We start from the raw sequence: 13,050 nt of genomic DNA on the forward strand, positions 1-13,050 counted from the left end.
AGTGTAAAGATAATTATTTTGAAATAAATGTTAGGTGGTATTATGGATTGAGAGCTATTGGCAAAGGACACACTGCAGCAGAAACAATGTGTGTCATGATGTATATGCCACGCCCACTTTGTAAAATGGACAAGTATGTAGGATTTATTGGAGCTGCTGTGAAATCTGCTGCATGTGAGTCAATTAAGGGTGCTGCAAATGAAGCTGCTGAAATAAACGATGGTATGATTGACATATCAGTAGCTTTTGGGGCACTTGGTAGAAGCGCAGCTGCAGTTCTAAGAATTCTGTTGCTACAGTGACCAGTGTGGATACTGGAAAGCTAATAGATTTCCAGATTTTAACCACACATTGTTATAAGTATAAATCAGGGAATGAAGAAGGGCATATCTGTGACAGAAATTATGAAGGACAACTAGTCGTACGGAGGCCTGTGCAGCTGTTGAAATTTATAATCGATCTGTAAACTAAAGGCGAGTGTGTTACACTAAGTTCTTAGGTTAGGCAGACTCAAATGCATATAACAGTGTAGTAGCCACTCATCCTTATGGTGAGAAGCTTATCACAGAAATGGAATGTGTTGGTCATGTCCAGAAGAGGATGGGTACCAGATTGAGGAAGTTGAAACAAAGTTTGAGAGACAAGAAACTTTCAGGTGGTAAGACCATAAGAAGCAGGCTGACAGACAAAATGATTGATGAACTACAACAGTATTATGAGATTGCCATTAGAAATAATACTGAGGATTTGTCGAAAATGAAGTAGGGGCTACCTTCTTCCAGAGACTGTCAGCTGATGATAAACCAGTACACCATCTTTGCCCTCCTGGATCTGGTTCATGGTGCAATTACCGCAATGCCCAGTACTCAAACAGGTCATACAGCCATAAACATTCTATCCCAGCAGCAGTTGTGGATATCATAAAACCTGTTTACAGAGACCTGGCAATCCTGAATTATTGAAGAAGTGTCTGCATTGTCAGACTCAAAATCCCAATGAGTCGTTCAATAATCTTATAGTGTCAGTGTCATCGTAACTGCCGTCTGCGTCACATCTGCTGTGCAGTGAGCTACGCTAGTTTAAGTTTTAACTCTATTTTTCTTACTTGTCACTTCTTCTTCTGTGTGTTTTTGCTTTTAGGAAGCTTTAATTGTCGAGTGCTAGTAATAGTGTTCCATAGATTTTGTGTTTGTTTTGAATACAGTCAGAGAGAGTCCGTTTAGTCAGCCATAGTGCCAGTAGTGCTAGTGTTTGTTTTGAATACAGTCCAGAGACAGGTAGTGCTATTTTCATTGTTTTCTACAGGAAGTGTCTAGTAACCACAGTTTAGTCAACTATCAGCCGCCTTTAGTGAATTAGCAGTCCAGTTATAAGTTGATTAACTCTCTACAGTAAATTGATTTCTTAGTATGGATAGGATGTGTGACTGCTGTGTACGGACACAGGAGGAGCTGGCCACTGTTCGCGAACAGCTGAACGTGTTGATGGTCACGGTTAGCCGTCTTCAGGCTGTTGCCTTGGAGTGTAGCGGCAGTGGGGAGTCTGGTGCGTTGCATGGTACACTCCAGGTGTTACATGCTTCACCCACTGACCCTTCTGTCGACACATCTTTGTGGGTACCGGGTGCGGTTGGGCCACCCTCTTCCCAAGGGGAGTGGTGGGTTCAGCGGCATTCGCGGCACACGAGGCGGAGGGTCAGTGTGGAGGCTGGCCGTGTGGCATCGCCCATTCTGCCTGTGAGTGGACATGTGGCCACTCCTTCAGCAAGGTCCGAGCAGGCACATGGGGGGAGGGGTTTATTAGTTATTGGGAGCTCCAACGTTAGGCGGGTGATGGAGCCCCTTAGGGAAATAGCAGAAAGGTCGGGGAAGAAGGTCAGTGTTCACTCTGTCTGCTTGCCAGGGGTCTCATCCGAGATGTGGAGGAGGCTGTGCCGGCAGTGATAGAGAGCACTGGGTGCACCCGACTGCAAATTGTTGCTCATGTCGGCACCAATGACTCCTGCCGTCTGGGTTCAGAGGTCATCCTCAGTTCGTACAGGCGGTTAGCGGAGTTGGTGAAGGCGGAAAGCCTCGTGGGGTGGAATCTGAGCTAACTATTTGTAGTATCGTTCCCAGAACCGATAGTGGAGCCGAGTGGAAGGCTTAAACCAGGGGCTCAGACGATTCAGCGGAGATTTGGGGTGCAAATTTCTCGACCTCCGCTATCGGGTGGAGAAAAGTAGGGTCCCCCTGAATAGGTCACGCGTGCACTACATGCAGGAAGCGGCTACAAGGGTAGCGGAGTATATGTGGAGTGCACATGTGGGTTTTTTAGGTTAGAGAATTCCCTCCCTAGGCCCGACAAGACACCTCCTGAGATGCGGCAAGGTAGAAGTAGACAAAATGCAACAGGGAATAACAATATTAATGTGCTAATAGTTAACTGCAGGAGCATCTATAGAAAGGTCCCAGAACTGCTCTGATTAATAAACGGTCACAATGCCCACATAGTACTAGGGACAGAAAGTTGTCTGAAACCAGATGTAAACATTAATAAATTCTAAACTCAGATTGGAATGTATACCGCAGAGACAGGCTGGACAGTGAAGGGGGAGGCATGTTTAAAGCGATAAGAAGTGCAATAGTATCAAAAGAAATTGACGGAGATCCGAAATGTGAAATAATTTGGGTGAAGGTCACGGTTAAAGCAGGCTCAGACATGGTAATTGGATGTCTCTATAGGCCCCCTGGCTCAGCAGCTGTTGTGGCTGAGCACCTGAAGGATAATTTGGAAAATATTTCGAGTAGATTTGCCCACCATGTTATAGTTCTGGGTGGAGATTTTAATTTGCCGGATATAGACTGGGAGACTCAAACTTTCATAACGGATGGCAGGGGCAAAGAATCCAGTGAAATTTTTTAAGAGCTTTATCTGAAAACTACCTTGAGCAGTTAAACAGAGAACCGACTCGTGGCGATAACATATTAGACCTTCTAGTGACAAACAGACCTGAACTATTTGAAACAGTTAACGCAGAACAGGGAATCAGCGATCATAAAGTGGTTACTGCATCAATGATTTCAGCCGTAAATAGAAATATTAAAAAAGGTACGAATATTTTTCTGGTTAGCAAAAGTGACAAAAATCAGATTTCAGAGTACCTGACGGCTCAACACAAAAGTTTTGTTTTAAGGACAGATAGTGTTGAGGATCAGTGGACAAAGTTCAAAACCATCGTACAATATGCATTAGATGAGTATGTGCCAAGCAAGATCGTAAGAGATGGAAAAGAGCCAGCGTGGTACAACAACCGAGTTAGGAAACTGCTGCGGAAGCAAAGGGAACTTCACAGCAAACATAAACATAGCCAGCACCTTGCAGACAAACAAAAATTACGTGAAGCGAAATGTAATGTGAGGAGGGCCATGCGAGGGGCGTTAAATGAATTCGAAAGTAAAGTTCTATGTACTGACTTGGCAGAAAATCCTAAGAAATTTTGCTCTTATGTCAAAGCGTTAGGTGGATCAAAACAAAATGTCCAGACACTCTGTGACCAAAAAGGTACTGAAACAGAGGATGATGGACTAAAGGCCGAAATACTAAATGTCTTTTTCCAAAGCTGTTTCACAGAGGAAGACTGCACTGTAGTTCCTTCTCTAGATTGTCACACAGATGACAAAATGGTAGATATTGAAATAGATGACAGAGGGATAAAGAAACAATAAAAATCACTCAAAAGAGGAAAGGCCGCTGGACCTTATGCGATACCAGTTCAGTTTTACACAGAGTATGCGAAGGAACTTGTCCCCCTTCTTGCAGCAGTGTACTGTAGGTCTCTACAAGTGCATAGCGTTCCAAAGAATTGGAAAAGGGCACAGGTCATCCCTGTTTTCAAGAAGGGACGTCGAACAGAAGTGCAGAACTATAGACCTATATCTCTAACGTCGATCAGTTGTAGAATTTTAGAACATGTATTATGTTCGAGTATTATGACTTTTCTGTAAACTAGAAATCTACTCTGTAAGAATCAGCATGGGTTTCGAAAAAGACGATCGTGTGAAACCCAGCTCGCGCTATTCGTCCACGAGACTCAGAGGGCCATAGACACGGGTTCCCAAATAGATGCTGTGTTTCTTGACATCCGCAAGGCGTTCGATACAGTTCCCCGCAATCGTTTAATGAACAAAGTAAGAGCATATGGACTATCAGACCAATTATGTGATTGGATTGAAGAGTTTCTAGATAACAGAACGCAGCATGTCATTCTCAATGGAGAGAAGTCTTCCAAAGTAAGAGTGATTTCAGGTGTGCTGCAGGGGCGTGTCGTAGGACAGTTGCTATTCACAACGTACATAAATGACCTTGTGAATGACATCGGAAGTTCACTGAGGCTTTTTGCGGATGATGCTGTGGTATATCGAGAGGTTGCAACAATGGAAAATTGTACTGAAATGCAGGGTGATCTGCAGCGAATTGATGCATGGTGCAGCGAATGGCAATTGAATCTCAATGTAGACAAGTGTAATGTGCTGCGAATACATAGAAAGAAAGATCCCATATCATATAGCTACAATATAGCAGGTCATCAATTGGAAGCAGTTAATTCCATAAATTATCTGGGAGTATGCATTAGGAGTGATTTAAAATGGAATGATCATATAAAGTTGATCGTCGGTAAATCAGATGCCAGACTGAGATTCGTTGGAAGAATCCTAAGGAAATGCAATCCGAAAACAAAGGAATTAGGTTACAGTACACTTGTTCGCCCACTGTTTGAATACTGCTCAGCAGTGTGGGATCCGTACCAGATAGGGTTGATAGAAGAGATAGAGAAGATCCAACAGAGAGCAGCATGCTTCGTTATAGGATCATTTAGTAATCGCGAAAGCGTTACAGAGATGTTAGATAAACTCCAGTGGAAGACTCTGCAGAAGAGACGCTCAGTGGCTCGGTATGGGCTTTTGTTGAAGTTTCGAGAACATACCTTCACCGAGGAGTCAAGCAGTATATTGCTCCCTCCTACGTATATCCCGCGAAGAGACCATGAGGATAAAATGAGAGAGATTAGAGCCCGCACAGAGGCATTCCGACAATCCTTCTTTCCACAAACAATACGAGACTGGAATAGAAGGGAGAACCAATAGAGGTACTCAAGGTACCCTACACCGTCAGGTGGCTTGAGGAGTATGGATGTAGATGTAGATGTAGACCAAAAAATTATTTTCTCGTAATGAAGACACTAAAGTGGGGGTCAGTTATGCTGTTATTGCTTTTAATGATGGCAACATTGGTAGTGTGAAAGTGCTACAACATATGGGAATTAATTCTGGAGCAAACTGCATCAGAGAATTTGAATGGATGGACAAGGTTTGCATTGGTAAAGCAAAGTATGCAGCACAGTTGGCCACTACGGAGTCCAGAAAGAAGAAAACAAGAAAAAACTTAAAAAAGATCAAGAGGATGATATACAGTATGGTGCAGGGTGCTTCTGAGTGACTAAAAATAAAATGTTAAGCATATATTGAGTTACAGTCTATTAAAACTTTAAAAACTCTTCCTGAAAATTTACATTTTCTCTTGCATTTTTCCCTAAATCTCAGAAACTACTTCGAGTAGCGAATTCAAATTTTCAGGGAGTAATAACATATGTATCCTGAGTCTTCTTAACTAAAAGAAAAACATAATGTTATGTATAAATAAAATTATTTAGAATAACATACAAAAAAGTACACAAAATTTTAACTGTGTAATTAAAAAATTGTATTTCCAAAAGCAGTGGCTGAAATGCAATTATTGTAAGACTCAGAACATATAGTTTAATGTGCTGTAAAAGTTTCTTGTCAATAGCTACAGTTGTTCCTGAAATACGGGGAAGTTAAGTCACTAAATTTAACATTGTCAGGATAGGGCGTTCAAACTCCCCTTAATGCACGTTTTCTCCTTCCTCCACTTGGTGAGCAACACATTTATAGTATTTTCACAACAGCAGTAGCTATTTTCTTACAATTTCTTTTTGCAGGCATACCATGTCCTGGGCTTCAAGGGATGTGTGGGATTTATTACCTCAATGAGTGAACACTTCTGTGGCACGTGTAACCGTTTACGGATAACAGCTGATGGCAATTTGGAGGTGTGTCTCTTTGGGAATTCAGAGATATCTCTCAGGTGAGTGATGAAACATAGAATAATCGTGTCCAAGTGAAATTTCATGTGAGGAAACCATAAAATTACTAGAAGACTGACAGACTGATCAGTATTTTACGTTCAAGAGGTGAAATTCCAAAACTTCTTATAGACACATTCGTTCCTCTTGTCCTCACATTAGTCGTGGAGTCCGAGTGACCTTTCAGACCTTCAGGAACTTATCCCTCTTTCCTATCTCATGAAGGAAGAAGGAACTGATAGTTCCAAATGCTGAGTATAGAATAATACTTTTAAACTGTTTGCCATGCACATTAGGTATGTGGTTGGTATATGGAAGAGATAAACTGCAGTTAAATCCAGCAGGTATGAAATGAGTAATCTTTTCTTGAAGTTTTCAGCTTGCACCCTCCTCCCTCCCAGACATACAAACCAGATACCTCTAGCTAAATAATTTGTGAGTATATGTAATTTGCCTCTGTCAACATCATGTTACACTAACCTATTTGTGAGATTAAATTAAAGGAAAGTAATCAGGACTGGAAATTATGTAAAGACATTTTTAGCTATGTCCCTTGGTTGTAATAAAGTTAACACAGTATTTCTGTCCATGTGATGGTAACTATGATTCGCCAGCCACCGTTGCCGAGCGGTTCTAGACGCTTCAGTCCAGAACCGCGCGACTGCTACGGTCGCAGGTTTGAATCCTGCCTTGGCTCAGATGTTAAGTCCCATAGTGCCCAGAGCCATTTGAACTGTGATTCATGATTATCAGAGTCTATATGTTCCAAATAAAAATTGGAACTTCATGTGTATAAATGTACAAATTATTAGACAATGGGACCAACAACTGACACTTTTAAATTGATGACTAGACTAAGAGATTAATAATAGGAAAAAAACTGCAAGATACTTGGCGATAAGTTTGTTTCAGGACAAGGTAAGGGGGGTAGGGGGTGGGAAGAATCAGCTCTCTCTTTGTGAGCATAACAGAAATCCTTTATCAACCGAAGGTAGAATAAGATATAAAAATACAGGGTCAAACAATTAATTTAAGTATCTTAGAAACCAAATGACTAATGAAATTGGAAGCTAAGAAAAGTAAGTTCGTAGTAAGTAGGGTGAAACACAGGGGGCTGCAACATATTGCCATTGTTGTTTGACTTGTCTATCAAAGAAAAAAGAAATGGATCAAAACAAAATAAAAGTGAGAATGGAAATGTATCAGAAGCAGATAGGAATAAGCAAGGAACATATTCTTTAATAAATAAAAAAAAAAAAAAACTGACATGTGAGGCAGATGTTCCTACAATTTTATGTTCAAAGCACAGCAGTCTGTGAAAGCAAAATATTTATGACATTGAAAAAAGAAAATCAGTGAGTGAAAAGTGTGTGTAGGTGAATTGTGGTGAAAGACTGGATATTGGAACTTCTGTTAGGCTGCCCAGTATTAGTTAACTTGGTAGTAAAGGAGCAAGTTTGCAAGGGCAGATAACTGTTTGACTACGTAAAATAGAGTGGGAATATGGAAAAGCTAGTCCAAGATAGGATGAAAAAGATAACAGCAACTTAAAAAATGAATTGATAAGTTACCATGAACCCCATTCCAATCTAATGAATGCAGTGGTTGACAATATCTTGTGACATTCGCCTATAAGGCTCAAACAATAATTGCTAAATAAAAATACAAAATGTTGACAAGACTGTATCTAAGCTGTCACTCTCTTCTGAAACAAGGGTGTTTAAACCAACAAACACGCAGGAAAGCAGGGACAACTCGCACACTAGAGAAGGATGGGCAGTATCATTGAAGGAGTGAGCAAAAACTGTGTGGAATATGTGTGGTACAAGTAATGATAGTTAAAAAAAAAAAAAAAAAAAAAAAGAAGAAGAAGAGGAAAAATGTTTATCTGGAAATAAGGGAATAAAAATTTGCCACGTGAAGAGACAATATGGTACTGTGCTGATGAGTGTGTACAAGTGGTGATATACAATATACATTGATAAAGGAGCTCTGCATTGGGCCCAGAAGACCACGCAATGCTCTTCGAGAGATGTCCTCTACTATATATCTATGGAGAGTTAGGGGGTCAGTATACAACTCTCCAGGCTGTTATCAACTTCCAGAAGTTGAAGACACTACTTCTCACTTGAGTAGCTCCTCAGCTGTAACTACAAGCAGAGTGTACCCTATTCCAGTCTGTCCACCGAGCAGAATTTCCCGGCTCTACAAGGAATTGAACCTGATCCCTTTCTATGGCACGCCTGTGGCATACGGACTGCATAGCTGTGGCAAGAGTCATAATATACACTTGTGAACAATTGAGTTATAACTATTCTGTTTATTGGGGAGAGAGTATGTATATTGCCACCGTGAATGAAATAGTTTAGTGTATCGTAACGCCTGTGGCATACTGACTGCATAGCTGTGGCAAGAGTCATAATATACACTTGTGAACAATTGAGTTATAACTATTCTGTTTATTGGGGAGAGAGTATGTATATTGCCACCGTGAATGAAATAGTTTAGTGTATCGTAACTGGAATGTATTCAGACCTCGTACTTGTGTGAGAGCGCAGTGTCTTAGACACTTGTAGTGTTTGTCTTAGCATGAACTAACCGGTGAGCCTTACTTTCTAGTATTTTTAATTATATATCATTACTGGTGCCTCTGGCACTTTTGTGTTGCAATAGCAATAGCTTGCAATAGCAAACATTGAGTCAACCATGGTTTTTGGATTAGAAGTAGAGGTCAGCTGGGTTGACAGTGGGAATAGAGTGATGGGAAGTGGACAATAAGCAGTTATATTGAAGGGTGCATTATTTGATATGTTAAGGTTAATTACAAAACGTGGATTGGAGAATTTTTCACGTTGAGCAGAAGTAAGTTTACAGGACCAGATGTCAAATTACACATGATCAGTGTGAATCCCTATAGTCAGCATGAACACTGGCACACAGAATAATTTATAGGTAGCCTTGCTGTATATAAAAAATCAGATTTGTGCTGAACTGTCATGAACAAACTGTCACTTCTCTGGAATAAATAGACTCTGATTTGTTAATTACATCTGTGTAAATGAAAAATATAGGAAAACATAGATTGCTGCTTACTGTAAAGGAGACATGTTACATTGTAGACAGGCACAATTAAAAAGGCACTTACACAAAGCTTTCAGCCACAGCCTTCATCAGCAAAAGAGATACAGAGAAACACACACATTCATACACACAGGCAAGCACATGTCACACACATATGACTGCCAACTCCAGCAGCTTGCCCTTAGCTGCTGGACTTGGCAGTTTTTTTTTCTCTGTGTGTGCGTGCGTGCGTGCGTGCGCACGCAGTGTGCTTGCTTGTGTGTTGTGCCTGTGTGCAACTTTATTTTCTTTACGGTAAATAGTGATCTATCTTTCCCTGCACTGTTGATATTCCTACCTGGAATTTACATTGTTTAATCAGTGTAAATAAGAAGGACACCGTTACATATATTCTGTCACTTGAAGACTAATACATGAAGTAAGTGGACATTATTTTTTATTGCAGAGGATCTTTGTCACCACTAATTATTAATTTTGTGTTCCAGTTAATTAGACATGGTTTCATCCTTTCCTGGATGTGCTCTTTTTGTTAAATCTTCCTTCAAAAGATCTGATTTACTTCAAATTAATAAACCTGAGTATTCTGAAAAAGGAGGTGCAGCTTACAGCTGCAGTGTGACAGTTGATCACAGGGTGATTTTATCACTGCCATATCGTGGGTACCCATGGGTCAAGACACATATTCTATAAGGGTGTGTAGTCATTGGGCTTTCTTGTACCACAGTGTCAAAGGTGTACTGTGAGCAGATTTATTCAAGGAAAATACTACCACAATCAGCAGAGTGAACTGCTATGGGCTACAGGATATCATTGACAGGGGTTACCACTGACTAGCATGGCTTTAGCAGTGAACAGGTGGGCCACAATGTAGCAAATGACTCACCAACTCAGTGACAGTCAATAAACAGTAACCATTCATGCCACTGGGAACTGTCACCTCTTTGTGGGATACAAACATGCAATCTGCACACTGCTCGTCACAGTTACAAAGATTAGCATTGGTTCGGAACAGCACCAGGGGATGCTCGAAGCATGCAGGAAGGTCGTCTGTCTGATGATTTGCGGTACATATTGCCAAGGTGGCAGGGTGCAAAATAAGGAGTGATCAAAAAACTTCCATTTGAAGGCTGCATAGTTCAGATCAGTATGCCACACACACACACACACACACACACACACACACACACACATATCCATCCGCACATATACCCTGCTTGTGTCTGTATATGTGCGGATGAATATATATGTGTGTGTGTGTGTGTGTGTGTGTGTGTGTGTGTGTGTGTGTGTGTGCACGCGTGAGTGTATACCTGTCCTTTTTCCCCCCTAAGGTAAGTCTTTCCACTCCCGGGGTTGGAATGACTCCTTACCCTCTCCCTTAAAAGCCACATCCTTTCGTCTTTCCCTCTCCTTCCCTCTTTCCTGATGAAGCAACTGTGGGTTGCGAAAGCTCGAATTTTGTGTGTGTGTTTGTTTGTGTGTCTATCAACATACCAACGGTTTCATTTGGTAAGTTACATCATCTTTGTTTTTAGATATATTTTTCCCATTTGGAATGTTTCCCTGTATTATATTATATATCAGTGCATTCCTCTCCCACAACTATCCTGCAGACCTTGTCCACAAACAGATCTCCCAAGCAATACATTCCTCCCCACCCAACAACAATGTTACTACCCCCAGACCACACAGAAGCATCCCCCTTTTCACCCAATATTATCCTGGCCTCGAATACGTCAACTAATTACTCTGCCACGGATATGAATTTTTCAAGTCAAGCCCTGAAGTGAGATCATCCCTTGACAATATTCTCCCCACACCACCCAGAGTTGCCTTTTGCTGACCCCCTAACCTCCGTAACATCCTTGTCAAACCCTACAATATTCCCAGACCACCTTCTCTACCCAGCGGTTCCTACCCCTGTAACCGACCCCGATGCAAAACCTGCCCCATGCATCCCCCCCACAACCAAATACTCCTGCCCCGCTACTGGTATAACATACACAACTCAAGGCAGGGCCACATGTGAGACAACACATCATTTATCAGCTGACATGCCTGCACTGCACAGCCGTTTACTTTGGTATGACGACAACTAAACTGGCTGAGCGCGTGAATGGGCACAGACGAACTGTCCGCCTAGGAGATGTCCAATACCCAGTAGCGGAGCATGCCCTCCAGCATAATTCTAGGGACCTAGGAACCTGCTACACCATATGTGCCATTTGGCTTCTCCCACCCAACACCAGTACCTCGGAACTGCGGAGATGGGAACTTGCACTCCAACACATCCTTTCATCCCGCCATCCCCCTGGACTGAACATATGTTAACCAACCTCACTCCCATTTACTCTTTAGTCTTCTCCTCTTTCCCTTTCCTCTTTAGCCATTCACGCATCTTTTCATCCTACACAGTTGCGTTTATCTTTATACTATGTGCCTCTTTACTTCTGTATTCATCCTCCTTGGTTTGAAGCTGGCACAGTAATTACAGCCACCTTGGCTTCCCTCTGACATCCATGCCTCCATCTTTGCTACCCTTCCTGTTTACCTTTCCCCTGTTTCTTCATAACCTGGGTTGTGAATAACTGAATCCACTTTCCCTTCTTCCCCTTTTTTCCCCTCTCTCCTTCCTGATGAAGGAACGAAGTTCCGAAAGCTAGGATACGTCAATTTTCTGTTCTGTTTTGTGTGTCTATTGGCTGTACTGAGCTGAGGTAAGTACTGGCCAGGCCCTCTATCTCTTTGTTAGCATTTGTTTCATATATATAACACACACACACACACACACACACACACACACACACACACACACACACACACACACACACACACACACAGAGATAGGGTGATGCGTATTATCATTTAAAAACCTCCAAAGCACTGTAGATGACCCTGAGACAAGTAATTTAATACAAGACACATGGGATCACAAATGTTGGAAATGATACAAATGTTGGGAAATGTGTCAAAAGCGAATGACAAATGTCACCAGATGATGTACCTTGCCATGCTTGCAGTGGTTGAGCCTCTCGGCCTGTCACACTTGATCATCCCAACCCAAGTCAAGTATTCATATCATTGTGGCTACGGACACATGTGTGCGACTTTAGTGATGGTGTTCAGGATTTGAGTCTTGCATCTGGCAGGCAGTATTTTTTCATTGTGTTAAACAATTATGTATTTATATTGAAGTTTATTATTTTATTTACCGGTCTTGCAGTTTCCTTGATTTCTTGCAAAGTACAGTACAATGAAAACCTACCATATTGCATAACAAGTAGATGAGTATAAACTTCAGAATAGCATCATTGCCATTAAATGACCTATGTTTTCTTTACTAACTAATGTCTGTAAACAAAAAGAGAAGGGACAGAAGCAAAGAACACAAAATCAGAACTGCTTTTGCTTGATTACAGCAGGGACAATAATTTTGTAACATCTACATTTACAACAGATCATATTTACAAAATGTTTTCGAAATTTGCTCTGTTTGCTCAAATGAAAGTATTGCACTGCTCAATCATTCCTTTACACTCAGCCCCAACTGCTGCACATGCTGTGGGGTATGTCATCTGGTTACGTCATATGTTCAGTGTTTATCACCAATTTTTGGGGTATTTTGAAATGTATAAAAAGGGAAATGCAGAAAGTTATCACATTTTGCTGCACATTACCTGCATCACAGAAAAATAATGTATACAAACCTTCTCAGATTTGCCACTGAATAACTTTGTGCAAGCCTCACAAGATTTCACCAACACAACTGTTCGTCATCTTCAGGTAGTGGTGGGTCCTGTCATCACTGCTGCAAGATGTGACTG

The sequence above is a fragment of the Schistocerca piceifrons genome, chromosome 2, assembly GCF_021461385.2.
Source record: "Schistocerca piceifrons isolate TAMUIC-IGC-003096 chromosome 2, iqSchPice1.1, whole genome shotgun sequence".
NCBI classification, from domain to species: domain Eukaryota; kingdom Metazoa; phylum Arthropoda; class Insecta; order Orthoptera; family Acrididae; genus Schistocerca; species Schistocerca piceifrons.